Here is a 12,631-nt window from a genome sequence, read left to right on the forward strand (position 1 = left end):
GTGCTTTCGAAACGATATCCATACAGGTTGCATGAGTATGCTCTGTATTTACATGTGCATGAACCATTCTAACATGAGTATCCAGTAATTCTAAACGGCACAGCAGACTCCTAAGAGAGCTCATTTGCAAACCTTAGCCTGCATCCCTGATAGGATTCAGAGCCCTTTCCTGATAGTACTCCCCAAAGTGCACACAGACTGTGCAGTTTCCTCAGACCAAATTGCCAGCGCTTGTTGCAGGAGTTTTAAATTTAAGCTCCATCTTCTGTTTTTCTCCTGATATATAAATATATAAATTTGAAAGGAAACAGAAACATGTATCCTTAATCATTAATGTCATTATGTATCATTAATAGCATTATTCGACAACATTGGCCAAGATGGGGTGCTGACAAGTGATGCAAATTATCTTTGAACCCACAACCTTAAGAAGAAAAAGCAGGAGTACAAGCCCCATGAATGAGTATATGCACTGTCTTTAGAAGGTAGAACCTGGTGTCTTTACTACAGCATTCACTGCCTGCACAGACATACATGATGCTACATTGTGAGAGGTACACAAAAAAATGTAACTGTATCTAAGGTCTGTGACTATGGGCATGTGAAACTGGGATTTGAGCTCAAGCAGCAGGGAAGCAGTTACCAAGTCTGTGAGAAACTTCCAGCTCTAGAAAAGCTTCTAACAAGTAATGAAAGCTGAGAGCACTCAAATCTGACCCCAACTCTAATAAGTGCAGTGTAAAAATTACTACAACTTGGTTATCTTTCAGCCTTCCCCCCACTACTACTAATTCCTCATCCTCCCAATCCCAAAATCATGCCAGTCAAGAAGTTTTATCAAGCAGATATCTAAATTTCACCTAAATGTAGTTTCTAGAATCTCTGATGCTTTAAACAACGTAAACCTAAAATGCTTTTGTGAAGACAGGAACTACATTTTGTTTTACTAAAGCAAGTTTACATTACCTTTTACTTTACCAACTTCCACGGGGTTCAAATACATCTCCAGAAATATCCAGCTTTCTTTTGGACTTCCTATTTTACTACAAACATACCTACTCTGTAGAGGAAAGGAGTCAAATATGGACACATGCCAGGCTAAACTTTCAAAATATCTCATTGTGGTTTTTATCTTCCTCGTTTCAGGATTCACGACTGCATTTGAAAACCACAGATATGCAAAAGAATGACTTTTCTTGGTATGAAGCAGCATATTCAGGTTCATTTCAAAACCTAAAGGAGTTCAAACCTGGTGCTGAGATTTTGCATGAAGGGCTGTGATATGTAGTTTGCTGAATGAGGAAAGGATTTCAGCAATATGGGTGACAGAGAAAATGTTTGTATGTTCCCAAGATTACTATATATCTCTCTTGGCATAAGACAGCTTGTTTCAGCAGAGACAGAAATAAATGCAAGAGGTTTGGATTTGGCAGCTGAGGAGTTAAACTTTAGCTAAAGAATGAGTTCCAACAGAGATGATACAGGCCACTAAATCTAGAGACACCTACTGCACCAAAGCTCAGTCCTTTGCCAAAGATTCCCACTAAGTTATTGATTTAGTGGAAATGCAATTTTTGAAAGAAATTAAATCCTCCTGGAGAAGGGCAGTTCCAAAACTGGTAGATAAAGATTACTGTGAGGGGAACTAAACACTGGAAAGAAAACATGCATCCTGAACAAAAGTGATAGTGCATTGTTATCTGAAAGAAAAAAAAAGGCAGAGGAGAAAGCAAGGATTTTTATTTGATGTTAGCTGAGACATGATGAAAGAAGAACTCTCATCTGGGAGTTTCTGTAAACAAAGAACTTGATGGACATGGGCATACACTACTCAGAAGAGAACATCTCTCCCTCACCCACAGCACCACACTGATGTCTCCACCCACATAATTTCACCGACCAAGAATCCACGTATCTAGTCCCCTTCTCATCTCTGGGCATGGCCCTGGTTACATGTGCTCTGCTGGAAAGACAAGATGGCAAGGATTTCCCCCAGTAACTCTCTAGCTGATCTAGCTGAAGACCTCCCATGGCAGGAAGTCAGTTTACAGATCTCAGACAAACAGCAGCTGCTGTCAAAATCTCCCCATGCCTTTGAAGTCACATTGACCAGCTTGCTTCCACCAGCTCCCTACTTTAATGGCATTTTGAAAGTAAAGTAAAAGCTTATGCCCAAGGATTCAAGAGAGTTCCACAGCTTTCTCTCTTCTGTAGCAGCTTCTGCTGGCAGTCTACAAGTAGGCAAACATCTCTGTGGATCTATTTAGCTCTTGCATGTTTTAACACACCCAACAGTACCTTCTCTCAGGCTCTGTTCTCTATTACAGAAGTTTAATTATTGTGCTAAAGCCAATGATCTACAGCTAAGCATTATTTGGGGGAGTGGAACTGAAGGAGGAATGGAGAAAGTAATGGAAAGTTTCTTTGTAGGTTTTTATAACTGCCACAAGATCAGAAAGATTGCTATTTAAAGCTGTTATTTTCTGATCAGCCTAAGAGCTAACATGGAAGAAAGCTGGAGCTTGACCCATTAAATAGCCCCAAATTAGACAATGCTGTCTCCTACCTTGAAATAGACCTGTATATCAGCAAGAGGCTGCTTGTCATCAAAGGTAACATCAGCAAACAGATCAAGTATTTGCTTGCAGACTGATCTGATATCATCTCCATCAGGGTCCAACATGGCGAGGCACACATCACTACACTTCCAGAGACAGACAGCTAAGTTTTCAGCACCTGAAGCTGTCAAAGAAATATCTATATACTCTACCAGAACAATTCACTAAAAAATATATTGTAAGAGTAAATCTGAATGTATATTTGGATAATGCAAGCTGGAAACTCCTAGTGCTATAGACTCAATTTCTTGTTCTTCCAGGATGACAATAAGGTCCCTCCAAAATCCACTGTAATCTTTCCCCGCAAGCACTTCTACTTCATCCACCCAGCCTCTATTTTTCTCTTTTCTATCCTTTCATATCAGCTAAACCATTTTTTCCACCACCGTTTTTGTTCCCTCTATTATTCTATTAATATTTCTTACGTAGAAACAGGTGACTTCATGGCTCTGGTAGTAGTCTAATATAAGAAAGCATATCTTTCCTTTACCCCCTCCTACTTCAGTTTACTGACCCATGAAACAGAGTACACAACTTGCCTAATAGTTCTAGTCTTTGATACATATGGAAACAGCTTTGTTCATAATGCTACTATTGTAATTTATTAAATCCCATCTTCCCTAAATACCATTTTTCTTTGCTGCAAAGCAAAGATCTCATTTTCCTGGCATCCAGCAACCCTGCTGTATCTTTGTTGACATCCTGCCAAGATCTTTGCAGGTTCTCAGCAAATCTGTTAAGTCTCTGCTGGGGCCAGCTGCTGTCTACAACCCTCACATATTCCAAGCTTCGTTCAATTAGAAACACCCCTGAATGTATTACGTGCTTCTGATCTCAAGGGTAATCAGATAGAAAGACACTTCTGCTGACTGTAGCAGAAACTTTACCTCATGAGGTCTGAAATTCAATTTGTGCAATATCACAATGGGTGAAAAGAGATTGGGTCAGAATAAGGAACGAATTTTCATCTAAGTCTTCATAAAGATTCAAGCCTAACATCACATCCAGAGACATTAATCCCAGCTTCCCAAAGAAAGACAAAATCTCAGAAGCTGATGAGGTTTGAACTATTACCAACTCTTTAGAAATGCTTCAGAGTTGGATCAGAACTGGAATGCTGACATCACAGACTAATATACCTGCATGATTCAGCACTGTTACATGAGATGTCAAATAGTAGACATCAAGAGGGTGTTTTTTTTGTGGTTTTTTTTTTTGTGTGTGTGTGTGTTCTTTTGTTTTTTAACATTGAAAATATCAAAATAGTATTTATTTATAGGCCAGCTAGGCTGCTTTATCTTTTCTGAGTACCAGTATCCACATAGCATGAAAACACATCACACTAGCAGTCTGACCAAGAGGTGACCATCAGCCTACCTGGTAATTACCCATAAGGTATGCCGTGAATATACCTGATAAGTCAGCTCTGGCACTGAAAGAAGCAAAAAATGCCCCTCAAAACACAGATCATTCAAGCACATAACTGACTTCAATTTCAAAAATGCAGGCGCTGTGCAATATAATGCCTGCAGAACATAGCTGAAAACCAGACAGGACTTTAAGGGTCAACGTGATGGATTTACATGCCTGAGAAAGAAGGACAGCATCTACATTCTTTACTGGAACTGGCTAATAAGATCTTTTTCCATACAGAAACTGGGAATATAAGAACAGGAATTTTGTGACCACATACAAGCTTGAAAGAAAGAAAATGACCCCCAATAAACTAGCTTTTCTTTGAGAAGCAGCAAAAGAAAAGTCAGAACAAACCATCACACGCAGACATATACACATATGCAGACACCCAACACCTAGAAAACAAGCACAGACGTGCTCTTGAATCACCAGTGGTAATACCTATACTCCAAACTTGACAATGTCCCACAAACTCAGTCTCACAAGAAGCAGTTTTGTAGCTGTTGCTGCCATCCAGTTTTAAGATTGTTTATCCATGGCCCTTAAGGTGATGTTTGGCACCAAGGTATCATTTCTGTACTAAGATAACTCCAGCACAAACCCAGACAGGGCAGATTTCACATTTCCTGGAATCCCAGACAGGATCAAACTATTATATTTGATCCTTCCTAATTACAAACTTTTGGTAGACAAACCTTAATGTGTAAAAACACATTAGCAACACCACCAGCAACACTGCATAAGCTTAATGCATGACGCAATAACTTTACATCAATATTTGGTTAGAAACAGCACAAGAGTTCTGCTCTGTAAGTGTATCCTGTGGGTCTGATGACATCATCTGTGCTAAATGCCAGCTGAACTCCAAACTTCTGTTCAGATGACTGAACAACCTGAAAATACACTGCAGGGAGTACTAAAGAACATGTTCAGTCACCACACAAACCTTTACCACACAACTTCCCTTTCAACGCACATTAGCACCAGTCCCATCTGTTATGGGTGAGACGTACAAGTCAAGGAAACTAAGAGGAAAAAACTGTTCACTTACTACTGTTATAGTGATAACACAAAGGTAAGTGTAGAAGAATTTTTAACCTGAAGTGTCAGGAGTGCAGCTGAAGCATTATTTCTGTAAAGGAATGCACACTGCCACTAGAAGTATTTCAGCTTAATAGTACATCATGCTTAAGCATTTCATACACAGTTGTATTTTCTGCATGTTTTAGAAATAGTTTGTTTCTTTGTGGCTATGATCTGTTCCCAAATGACATCTAATGACATCTACATGCTAAAAACAATCCCCACAGACTAACACATCTGTTTATGCTTTTATAGTGTTCTAAAATCATACATGGTAAAGCATCAGGTTGCAAGATTCTAAAAGAATGCTGTTGAATAGGTCTAATAACTGTTAAAAAGAAATCTTACAACATGGAGAGAGTCAGGCCAGAAGTTGGATCCTTCTGCTTCTCATCCAGATAAAAACAGAGCCCGGTGAGGTCATTTAAGTCTGACCATGCTGGTGTTCACAAAGGTATTTGTTAGGATGTACACGAGCACTTCCACTCAAAATTTGCTTTCATTATTTCCAGATAATGCCCATAAAAGTCTATAAAAGATAATGCCAACATACTTCTCAGTCACAAAGTACTGTAAAGTAATCTAGTGTAACCAATTCAGAAAATACTAAACTCGGTGACTGTACAATGTGAAATGTAGTGTTGATAAGTTCTTACTAGAATTCAATGCTCATTATGCAGGTACTCTTGTTTGCTAACAAGTGTTGGTCCGAAAGACAATGAAAATTCCTTGCTTCAATATTTGCTTTCTATCTTAATACAGTATATAAAGTAGAAAGCAAGATTCACGTTGTCAGAGACAAACTCAAAACAAATGTACAAGAGCTTGCTGAGACTTGAATTGTGACAAGCATAGGAAATCTCTTCCATGGAAATGTAACAGCTTGATCTGGAAGAGTGCTTTAAAAATCTTTCTTGAGATGCATTTCCTCTTCCCCAAAATAGGCATACGTAGTAACATTACTGGATTCTGATATCACCAGCACTGTGATTTTTAAATATAGTTAAAAATTACGGAAAACACCTACATCAGCAGATCTTTGTAGCTTTGAGTACTGACTCATCTTTCTTTCTGATTTTCTCTCTTTTTGCAACTTCAGTTTATATTTGAGTGAGGGATTTTCATCAAAGAGTGTCAGTGGCAAAATCAGGGCACCAACTTGTTAAATAAACAATCAGCCCCTAAGCCATTCCAAAAGAAGGATGAGATTTCTCATACTTACATCTTCTGTGAGTTAAGATTTATTTAGGTTTTGAATTGCTTAAGGCAAGAGTGCAATGTGTAAAGCAGAAGCCAGTAAAAGAAACATTTTACCCCTATTGCCTACTGAAAAAGAACAAAAAACAAAAGAATGTCTACTGCTTTTTGTGTGCATGAGTGGGTGTGTGGGGGGGGGGGGGGGGGAGAGAGGGGACTGTAGAATGGAGGGATCTAAGAAGTGTTACTCAAAAATAGCCTAGGTGACATAGTTAAATGCAATTGTTCTGGGGGAGATCATGAAGAATTAAGAGAAAGAATTTCCTTTCATTAAAAAAAAAACACCTAGAATCCCACATGCTCATTTTAGTTTACCCTACGTACCTGCATACACACAAATATACGAACAGTTTATATTAATTTTTCATATGAATACACAGCTTTTCAGAAAGCACAAATAATCTGACATTAGAAACCCTCTCGTTTCAGATTTTGTTTACAAATCTGACAGCCACGTTAATGGAACTGGCTGAAGTTCACAAACTTGAACACAACTCTGGATCTGTTTTAAAGAATTCCCATCTTCAGGCCCTGAGAAGTTGCCTCAAGTTGAAGAATATTCAGAGCCCAGGAGGGAGAGATAAGAGAAGCAAAGATAGGCTATTGCCAGTCTATCTGAAATATATCCAAGAGGTAATTTGGATTAAAATATTCTTTATTTGATTATTGAATTTAAGTTCACTGGGGGTAAAATAAAATCAAGTTCTACTGAGTTCCCTAGTAGAATATCTGCCTCTCCTATCACACTTAGTAGAACATAGTCACCTACCACAACCAGGACAGAGGATGTACTACTCCAAGGCCAGGAAAATAATGTTTTCATTTCTTCATTCTGCAGTAAGCAAAGCCCTTTATGGTCCTTGTGCAGATTTTGTGTTCGTAAAAAGGAAGACAGAACACAAGCGGTTCTGCAGGAAAGTCATATCTATAATTTTATTTCCTTATTAAGGAACACCAAGCTTTTCTAGAAGTCTCTTCAGCATCTCTCCTAGCACTGTCTAGATCTAGATTGGATTATTTTGTAAAAATAAATAAAAAAATCAGGAAGAAGTTTTGTGTTTTTTTAATAAAGTTCACCACAATTTGTTACTGCTCAGCAGGAACATAATCTGGACTTCTTGCAGAGCTGTAACCCAATTTAATTTCCCTGTCAGACTGCCTGATGGATGTGTCTATTGAGTTTTCAAAAGGGAGATAAAGCTCTTTACTACTTAAAGCAGAAAGTACTTTCCATTTCATTCGTTACCCAGGAGTTCAACCATCACCTCCTCAGCAGGACTTCTCTCATTCAGTTCTTTATCTCTTGAGCAATATGTCTAAGTTTTATTTGGTTAGGATTAAAATAAAGAAATAAAACATTAATGAAAACCTTGCACAGGTGAGTCTGATTCACAGGCACTCTGGAAACTGCAGCCTGTAGTGTTCACTGTTATCCCTTCCTTTTTACTCACCTAATACTGACCCCTGAGCACTGATGCTCTTCACATAGCACAAGCCAAGAGGGGCTGAGAAAGTGATTGTGGTACCACAACTGTACAGGGAAGGGAGAAAATCCACTACCCTCAGACACAAGCAACTCAAACGTTGAAGATGTCAATATAAACTCAGATCAAACATATCTTCTTATAAAGTAAATCACTGAGTAAAATCTCATGGATTAACGAGCACTTGCCCAGGAAGATTCCCTGAGAAAGACACACAAACCTGCAGTTATTCTAATATGTTTTAAATGGATGCTAAAAATATTCCAGCTCTCATTGCTATCTTTATCAAACTTGGAAATGTGTAACCACACCTGCACATGAATGGGAAATCCCCTCTAAAAATAAAGATATTTTGATAACAGGTTTTTGATTGTTATTCCCATCTGTGCCAATACCTGCATTTTTTCTTTTTTATGGTTACATGCAGACTACTGCATACTGCGTAACGATGCTGTGCTACTAGTTAACTATTTTAAACTGACTATTTCCAATTTGCATCATAAATCAACCTTCTAAAACAGCATCAGCATAAGAGGAATTCACATATACTTCACTTTTCCTTATTAAATTATCTGCAGCACAAGCCCTTCAATTACTTAATATGCAAGTGTACCTCAACACAGAACTGAAGAGAATACTGGCAACGACTTTCCACTCCTTAATAAGTACATGTAGTTATTATAGTAACATTAAGTAGCAGTAGATTTCATTTCCTTTGGGTAGAAAGATTTACACATCCCAGCCTCAAGGTCAGATCCACAAAATCAACAACTGATGTGTACCAGTAGACCAAATATGCCATCTGAAGCTAACACATGATCATGTTGAGCTACTGCTGGACTAGATGAGTTCCTACTGACCTGTGTTTTAGTAGGGGGAAAAGAGAACGAAAAAAATACAAATAAGGAAAAAAGCATGTAGCTAATGACATACAACAATCTTATCTGTTTCGCATTTACACAGATATAAACCAACTTTGCCTTTGTGAGATTTTCATCTACATAACAACTCACAGCTTTATGCAGTATTTTACTTAAATTGATACTCCTAACAGGTCAGTGATGAGTCCAGATGGCTTGTCTGAATATCAGACCAAATGACACTATTCCACTGTTTTGAACCAGCTAAAATATCCTTATAAAAAGTACAAAGCAGGCAATGGCTAATTAAAACAAACAAAACAACAAAAACCAACAAGGAATAGTCCTTTGAAATGGGAACTTTTTCAGAAGCTGAAGTCTTAAGCAGTGTACATGAAGTCATGATTAAAGTCAACAAACAATCTCATTATTTATTCATACACATACTGGAATATACTTGGAAATCCTCAGAAAACATAAGCTCAGTGTGGAGAATATCCTGAAAAATGTCTAGTTTTGTTTTCATACCAATGTTGAGGTCTTAATGTAAAAGTAATATTCATTCTGTTAACATCTCAGTGTCTCCAACTATGTATCTGAGCACACATAATGCACTCATCTTAGTTCAAAAGAATTCCAACACCTTTTCTATTTGCTTCACCACGAAGATACTGCCTACAATACAGAATCCAGCACATCAACAGCTGGACAATCTTCCAAACTTCTCAAAAGATAGAAATAACACACACAAGAAAAGATAATTAGGTCATTAGATTCATTCATTAGAGATGATGTTGCAGAATTGGAAAAACTTTAATCAATGTAAGTGCCTCAGTAGTGTCTGACCAGCAGTCCAGACTGGAATTAGTATGAAAAAAGACAGAAGTTGCAGAAAAAAAGACAGCACTGATTAAGGTATTAAAGTGAAGATCTCTCTCAATATCCAAGAGAAAAACATTTTAAAATAAGGGAAAACATGAAGGCAATTTCTCAGTTCTTTAGAGTGAACTTGATTAGATATGTGCAACTGTTTGATTTCTGCCTGTAACACACGCAATTTCCCCAACATGATCTCTGTGTACTTTCTCTATTTTTGTCATTTGTAAGATACTTTGTCCTCCACATCTAATGTAGTTTTTCTCTCCAATAAACTAATCTCATTATTTCTTAATTCTTCTCTAAAACATAGTTCTCTAAGCAGATAGTCTCATTCTCAAAAGAAATCGTGTTTTGATCATTCCTCTCTGTTTCATCCCATCTCAGTCCTGAATTTGTTCAGCTTTCTTTGTTTATGATGCTGGGACTCATTACAGTACAGAATGTGTGTCTTGCATGAAGCACAACTATGGAGCAGCTCATCATTCTGAGACAGTGCTACTGCAGTATGAACTTCTGCTTCATTTCTAGGTAGAAGTGACCGATAAAATACACCTCAAAAAATCTTGTTAATTTGGATATGTAATCTGAAATAAGAATATCCACATGCAGAACAGCAGAAGGGTGAATTAAAACAAACATTACTTTAGTTCACTTTCAAATACTGGTAAATGCTCAGTTTGGAACACTACTAGCTGCATTTACAGCATTATATAAACAATCACTGCTACCAAAATAATATTCTAAAAAGCCTACAACTTTCTCAAAAAATAATATTGCCATCAAATCTTCAGAAGCATCTGTGAAGCTGCACCCTATAAAAAGATAACACACACTTTTCACACTCATTCAAAAAGTTGAGAACTTTAACCAATGATCATAACATGCAGAGCTTAGATGTAATGTTTTTCATAAATATGGATTCACATTAATTTAGGTTTGAGAAGCTGATAAAAGTAGCTTTCTGAAAGTAAAGAGTAAATTAATTTAGTATCTGCCAATATACATCCAATAATAAATGTTTTTTGAGTTGAAGTCAAATATTTAAATGCAGCAAAGTTACATATTTTGTGATTGGTTGGTTATCCCAGAGTTAATACCAAATTCCCATTTCACTTATGCAACACCATCAACTATCACAAGATAGGTTACAAACTAACAGCGGGTTTTTACAATAGATGAGATGAGAGTCATTTATAACATAATATCTGTTATTAAAAAACAAATACACATTTACAGTCTGCACTGATGAACTTCTCTGTTGAATCAGTCATATTTCTGACTGTTCTTAAATGGAATAAATATTGCAAGGATGGCAGTGAAGTCCAACACTGCAGTAGGGAAAAGGCTAATGCCTTTTAAAACCTCTTTTGTCTAGAAGCTCCATGTTCTCTTAACACCTTAAGGGAAATCTTTAAGAACTACATACACAGGACTTGGCACAGAAATCCCTCACAACACGCAAGCATGTGACAAACTTATAAGAGGTATATTCTTACATCAGAAATAAATTTATGTTTTGGACGCAGCTACTTAATAGATTTGCCTCACCGACATACAGTATGCATTATCTAGAGTTAGGTTTTCCCCTGGTGCAAGGCTAAAAAGGGAATATGCTTAAGTGCAAGGCACATTCTGCCAGCTCAGTTCTTCATGAAAATGGAAAAATCAGCTTGAACAGGACTAGTCTTCATGAGTTGTTGCAAAATCCACTAAGTATACATAAAGATTCTACTATTTCTGTAAATTTTACCTTGTCTTGCTGCTGTAGTACTCTGTGGCAAGTGTTAAAGGACAGAGTGCAATTCATTCTTATGAGAAAAGGCTACAGTGCCTTCTAGTCTTACCTCTACTGAAGTCAACAGTAGTACACGACCAAGTCCATGTAAAAGCTGAAAACTATCTGGCAGCAGGATCTAAGATCCATCAGGAAGGTCCTTTTTCTCATCTTGCTATGAAAACAATTTAATGAGGTCCAGGCTGCGCTCGACATGTAGAAAAAGTGCCTGTCGAAAGGAAAGGAAAAACATGTTCCAGTTTACTGAATGAACTATGTTCCAGATACAGCCTTCATCTCTTGACAGAAGTCCCAGTTGTTTACTAAAAAAACCCAAACTTCCTTACCTCTTAACTTAATCATAGAATAAGAACTGATATTAAATGTCTCAGCAAAGAAGTATTTCCCAGAGCATGCAGACATGAGTCTGAACTAGGAGTTAATTTGAAATACAAAAGAAAACAGTTTACAATATGTCCATTTTGTCTTGACTGGTGAGTTTAACTGGCAGGAATCCAAAGATTAAATCTCTGTGCCATATTTTATACTTGTTTTTATTTTTATCTTAAAAAATATCCAGTCAGCCTGCTCTGAGACCTCCGAATTCCTGTTGTGCTATAAGTTAGAACAAGATGCTAATGCACAGAAATGTCATGGCTAAATGACGTACCAGAAAAGCATTCCAACATTTGATTCCATTCATTTTATCTAATCAAATGTTACAACAGCTTTTCTCCATTAAAGCTTTCTATATTTGTTTCTCCCCAAACACTTACAAACTCTGCCAGTGCCACTGAATATTTGAAGTATTTAATTTTTCTAGATGAGGAAAAGCATTTACTGAGCGCACAACACTGGAAGTACTATTTTTTGGTCACTGAAAACAGCGAGAGACCTCATCATGGGCTCAGAACCTTGGAGTTAATCTCTTGTTTGCTTTTCTCCTGCAGGTTTCATGGTTCAGGGAGAATTATGCTGTATTAGAGCTCTAACTTGAAAGTTCATTGCACATATGCAACAGGTTCTAGCCAGAACACGACAAAATGGTAAATGTGGCACTGAGGGACATGGATTAATGGGCATGGGGAGGAAGGGTTGATGGTTGGATTAAGTGACCTTTTTCAACCTATTTCAACCTTAACGACTTTGTTATTCCATACATAGGGTACGGTGTTTTAGTAATTTGACTGCAATATACATGGCCAGAAGAGAATACCTCCTATCCAAAAAAAACAAACAAACAAACAAAAAAAAAAAAAA

General features: G+C 37.4%; 1 long non-coding RNA gene across 7 annotated transcripts in view; it reads right to left on the reverse strand.

The window, feature by feature from the left end:
- The window catches only part of LOC107318060 (uncharacterized), a 213,050-nt gene that overhangs the window by 102,637 nt on the left and 97,782 nt on the right, over positions 1-12,631 (reverse strand). For all 7 annotated transcript variants that reach the window (XR_004308349.2, XR_014933546.1, XR_014933549.1 and 4 more), the window contains one exon: positions 11,442-11,600. This is a non-coding gene — a long non-coding RNA (uncharacterized LOC107318060). The remainder of the gene's footprint in view (positions 1-11,441; positions 11,601-12,631) is intronic.

This window comes from Coturnix japonica, chromosome 12 (assembly GCF_054131305.1).
Source record: "Coturnix japonica strain WE chromosome 12, WE-NBRP24, whole genome shotgun sequence".
Classification (NCBI taxonomy): domain Eukaryota; kingdom Metazoa; phylum Chordata; class Aves; order Galliformes; family Phasianidae; genus Coturnix; species Coturnix japonica.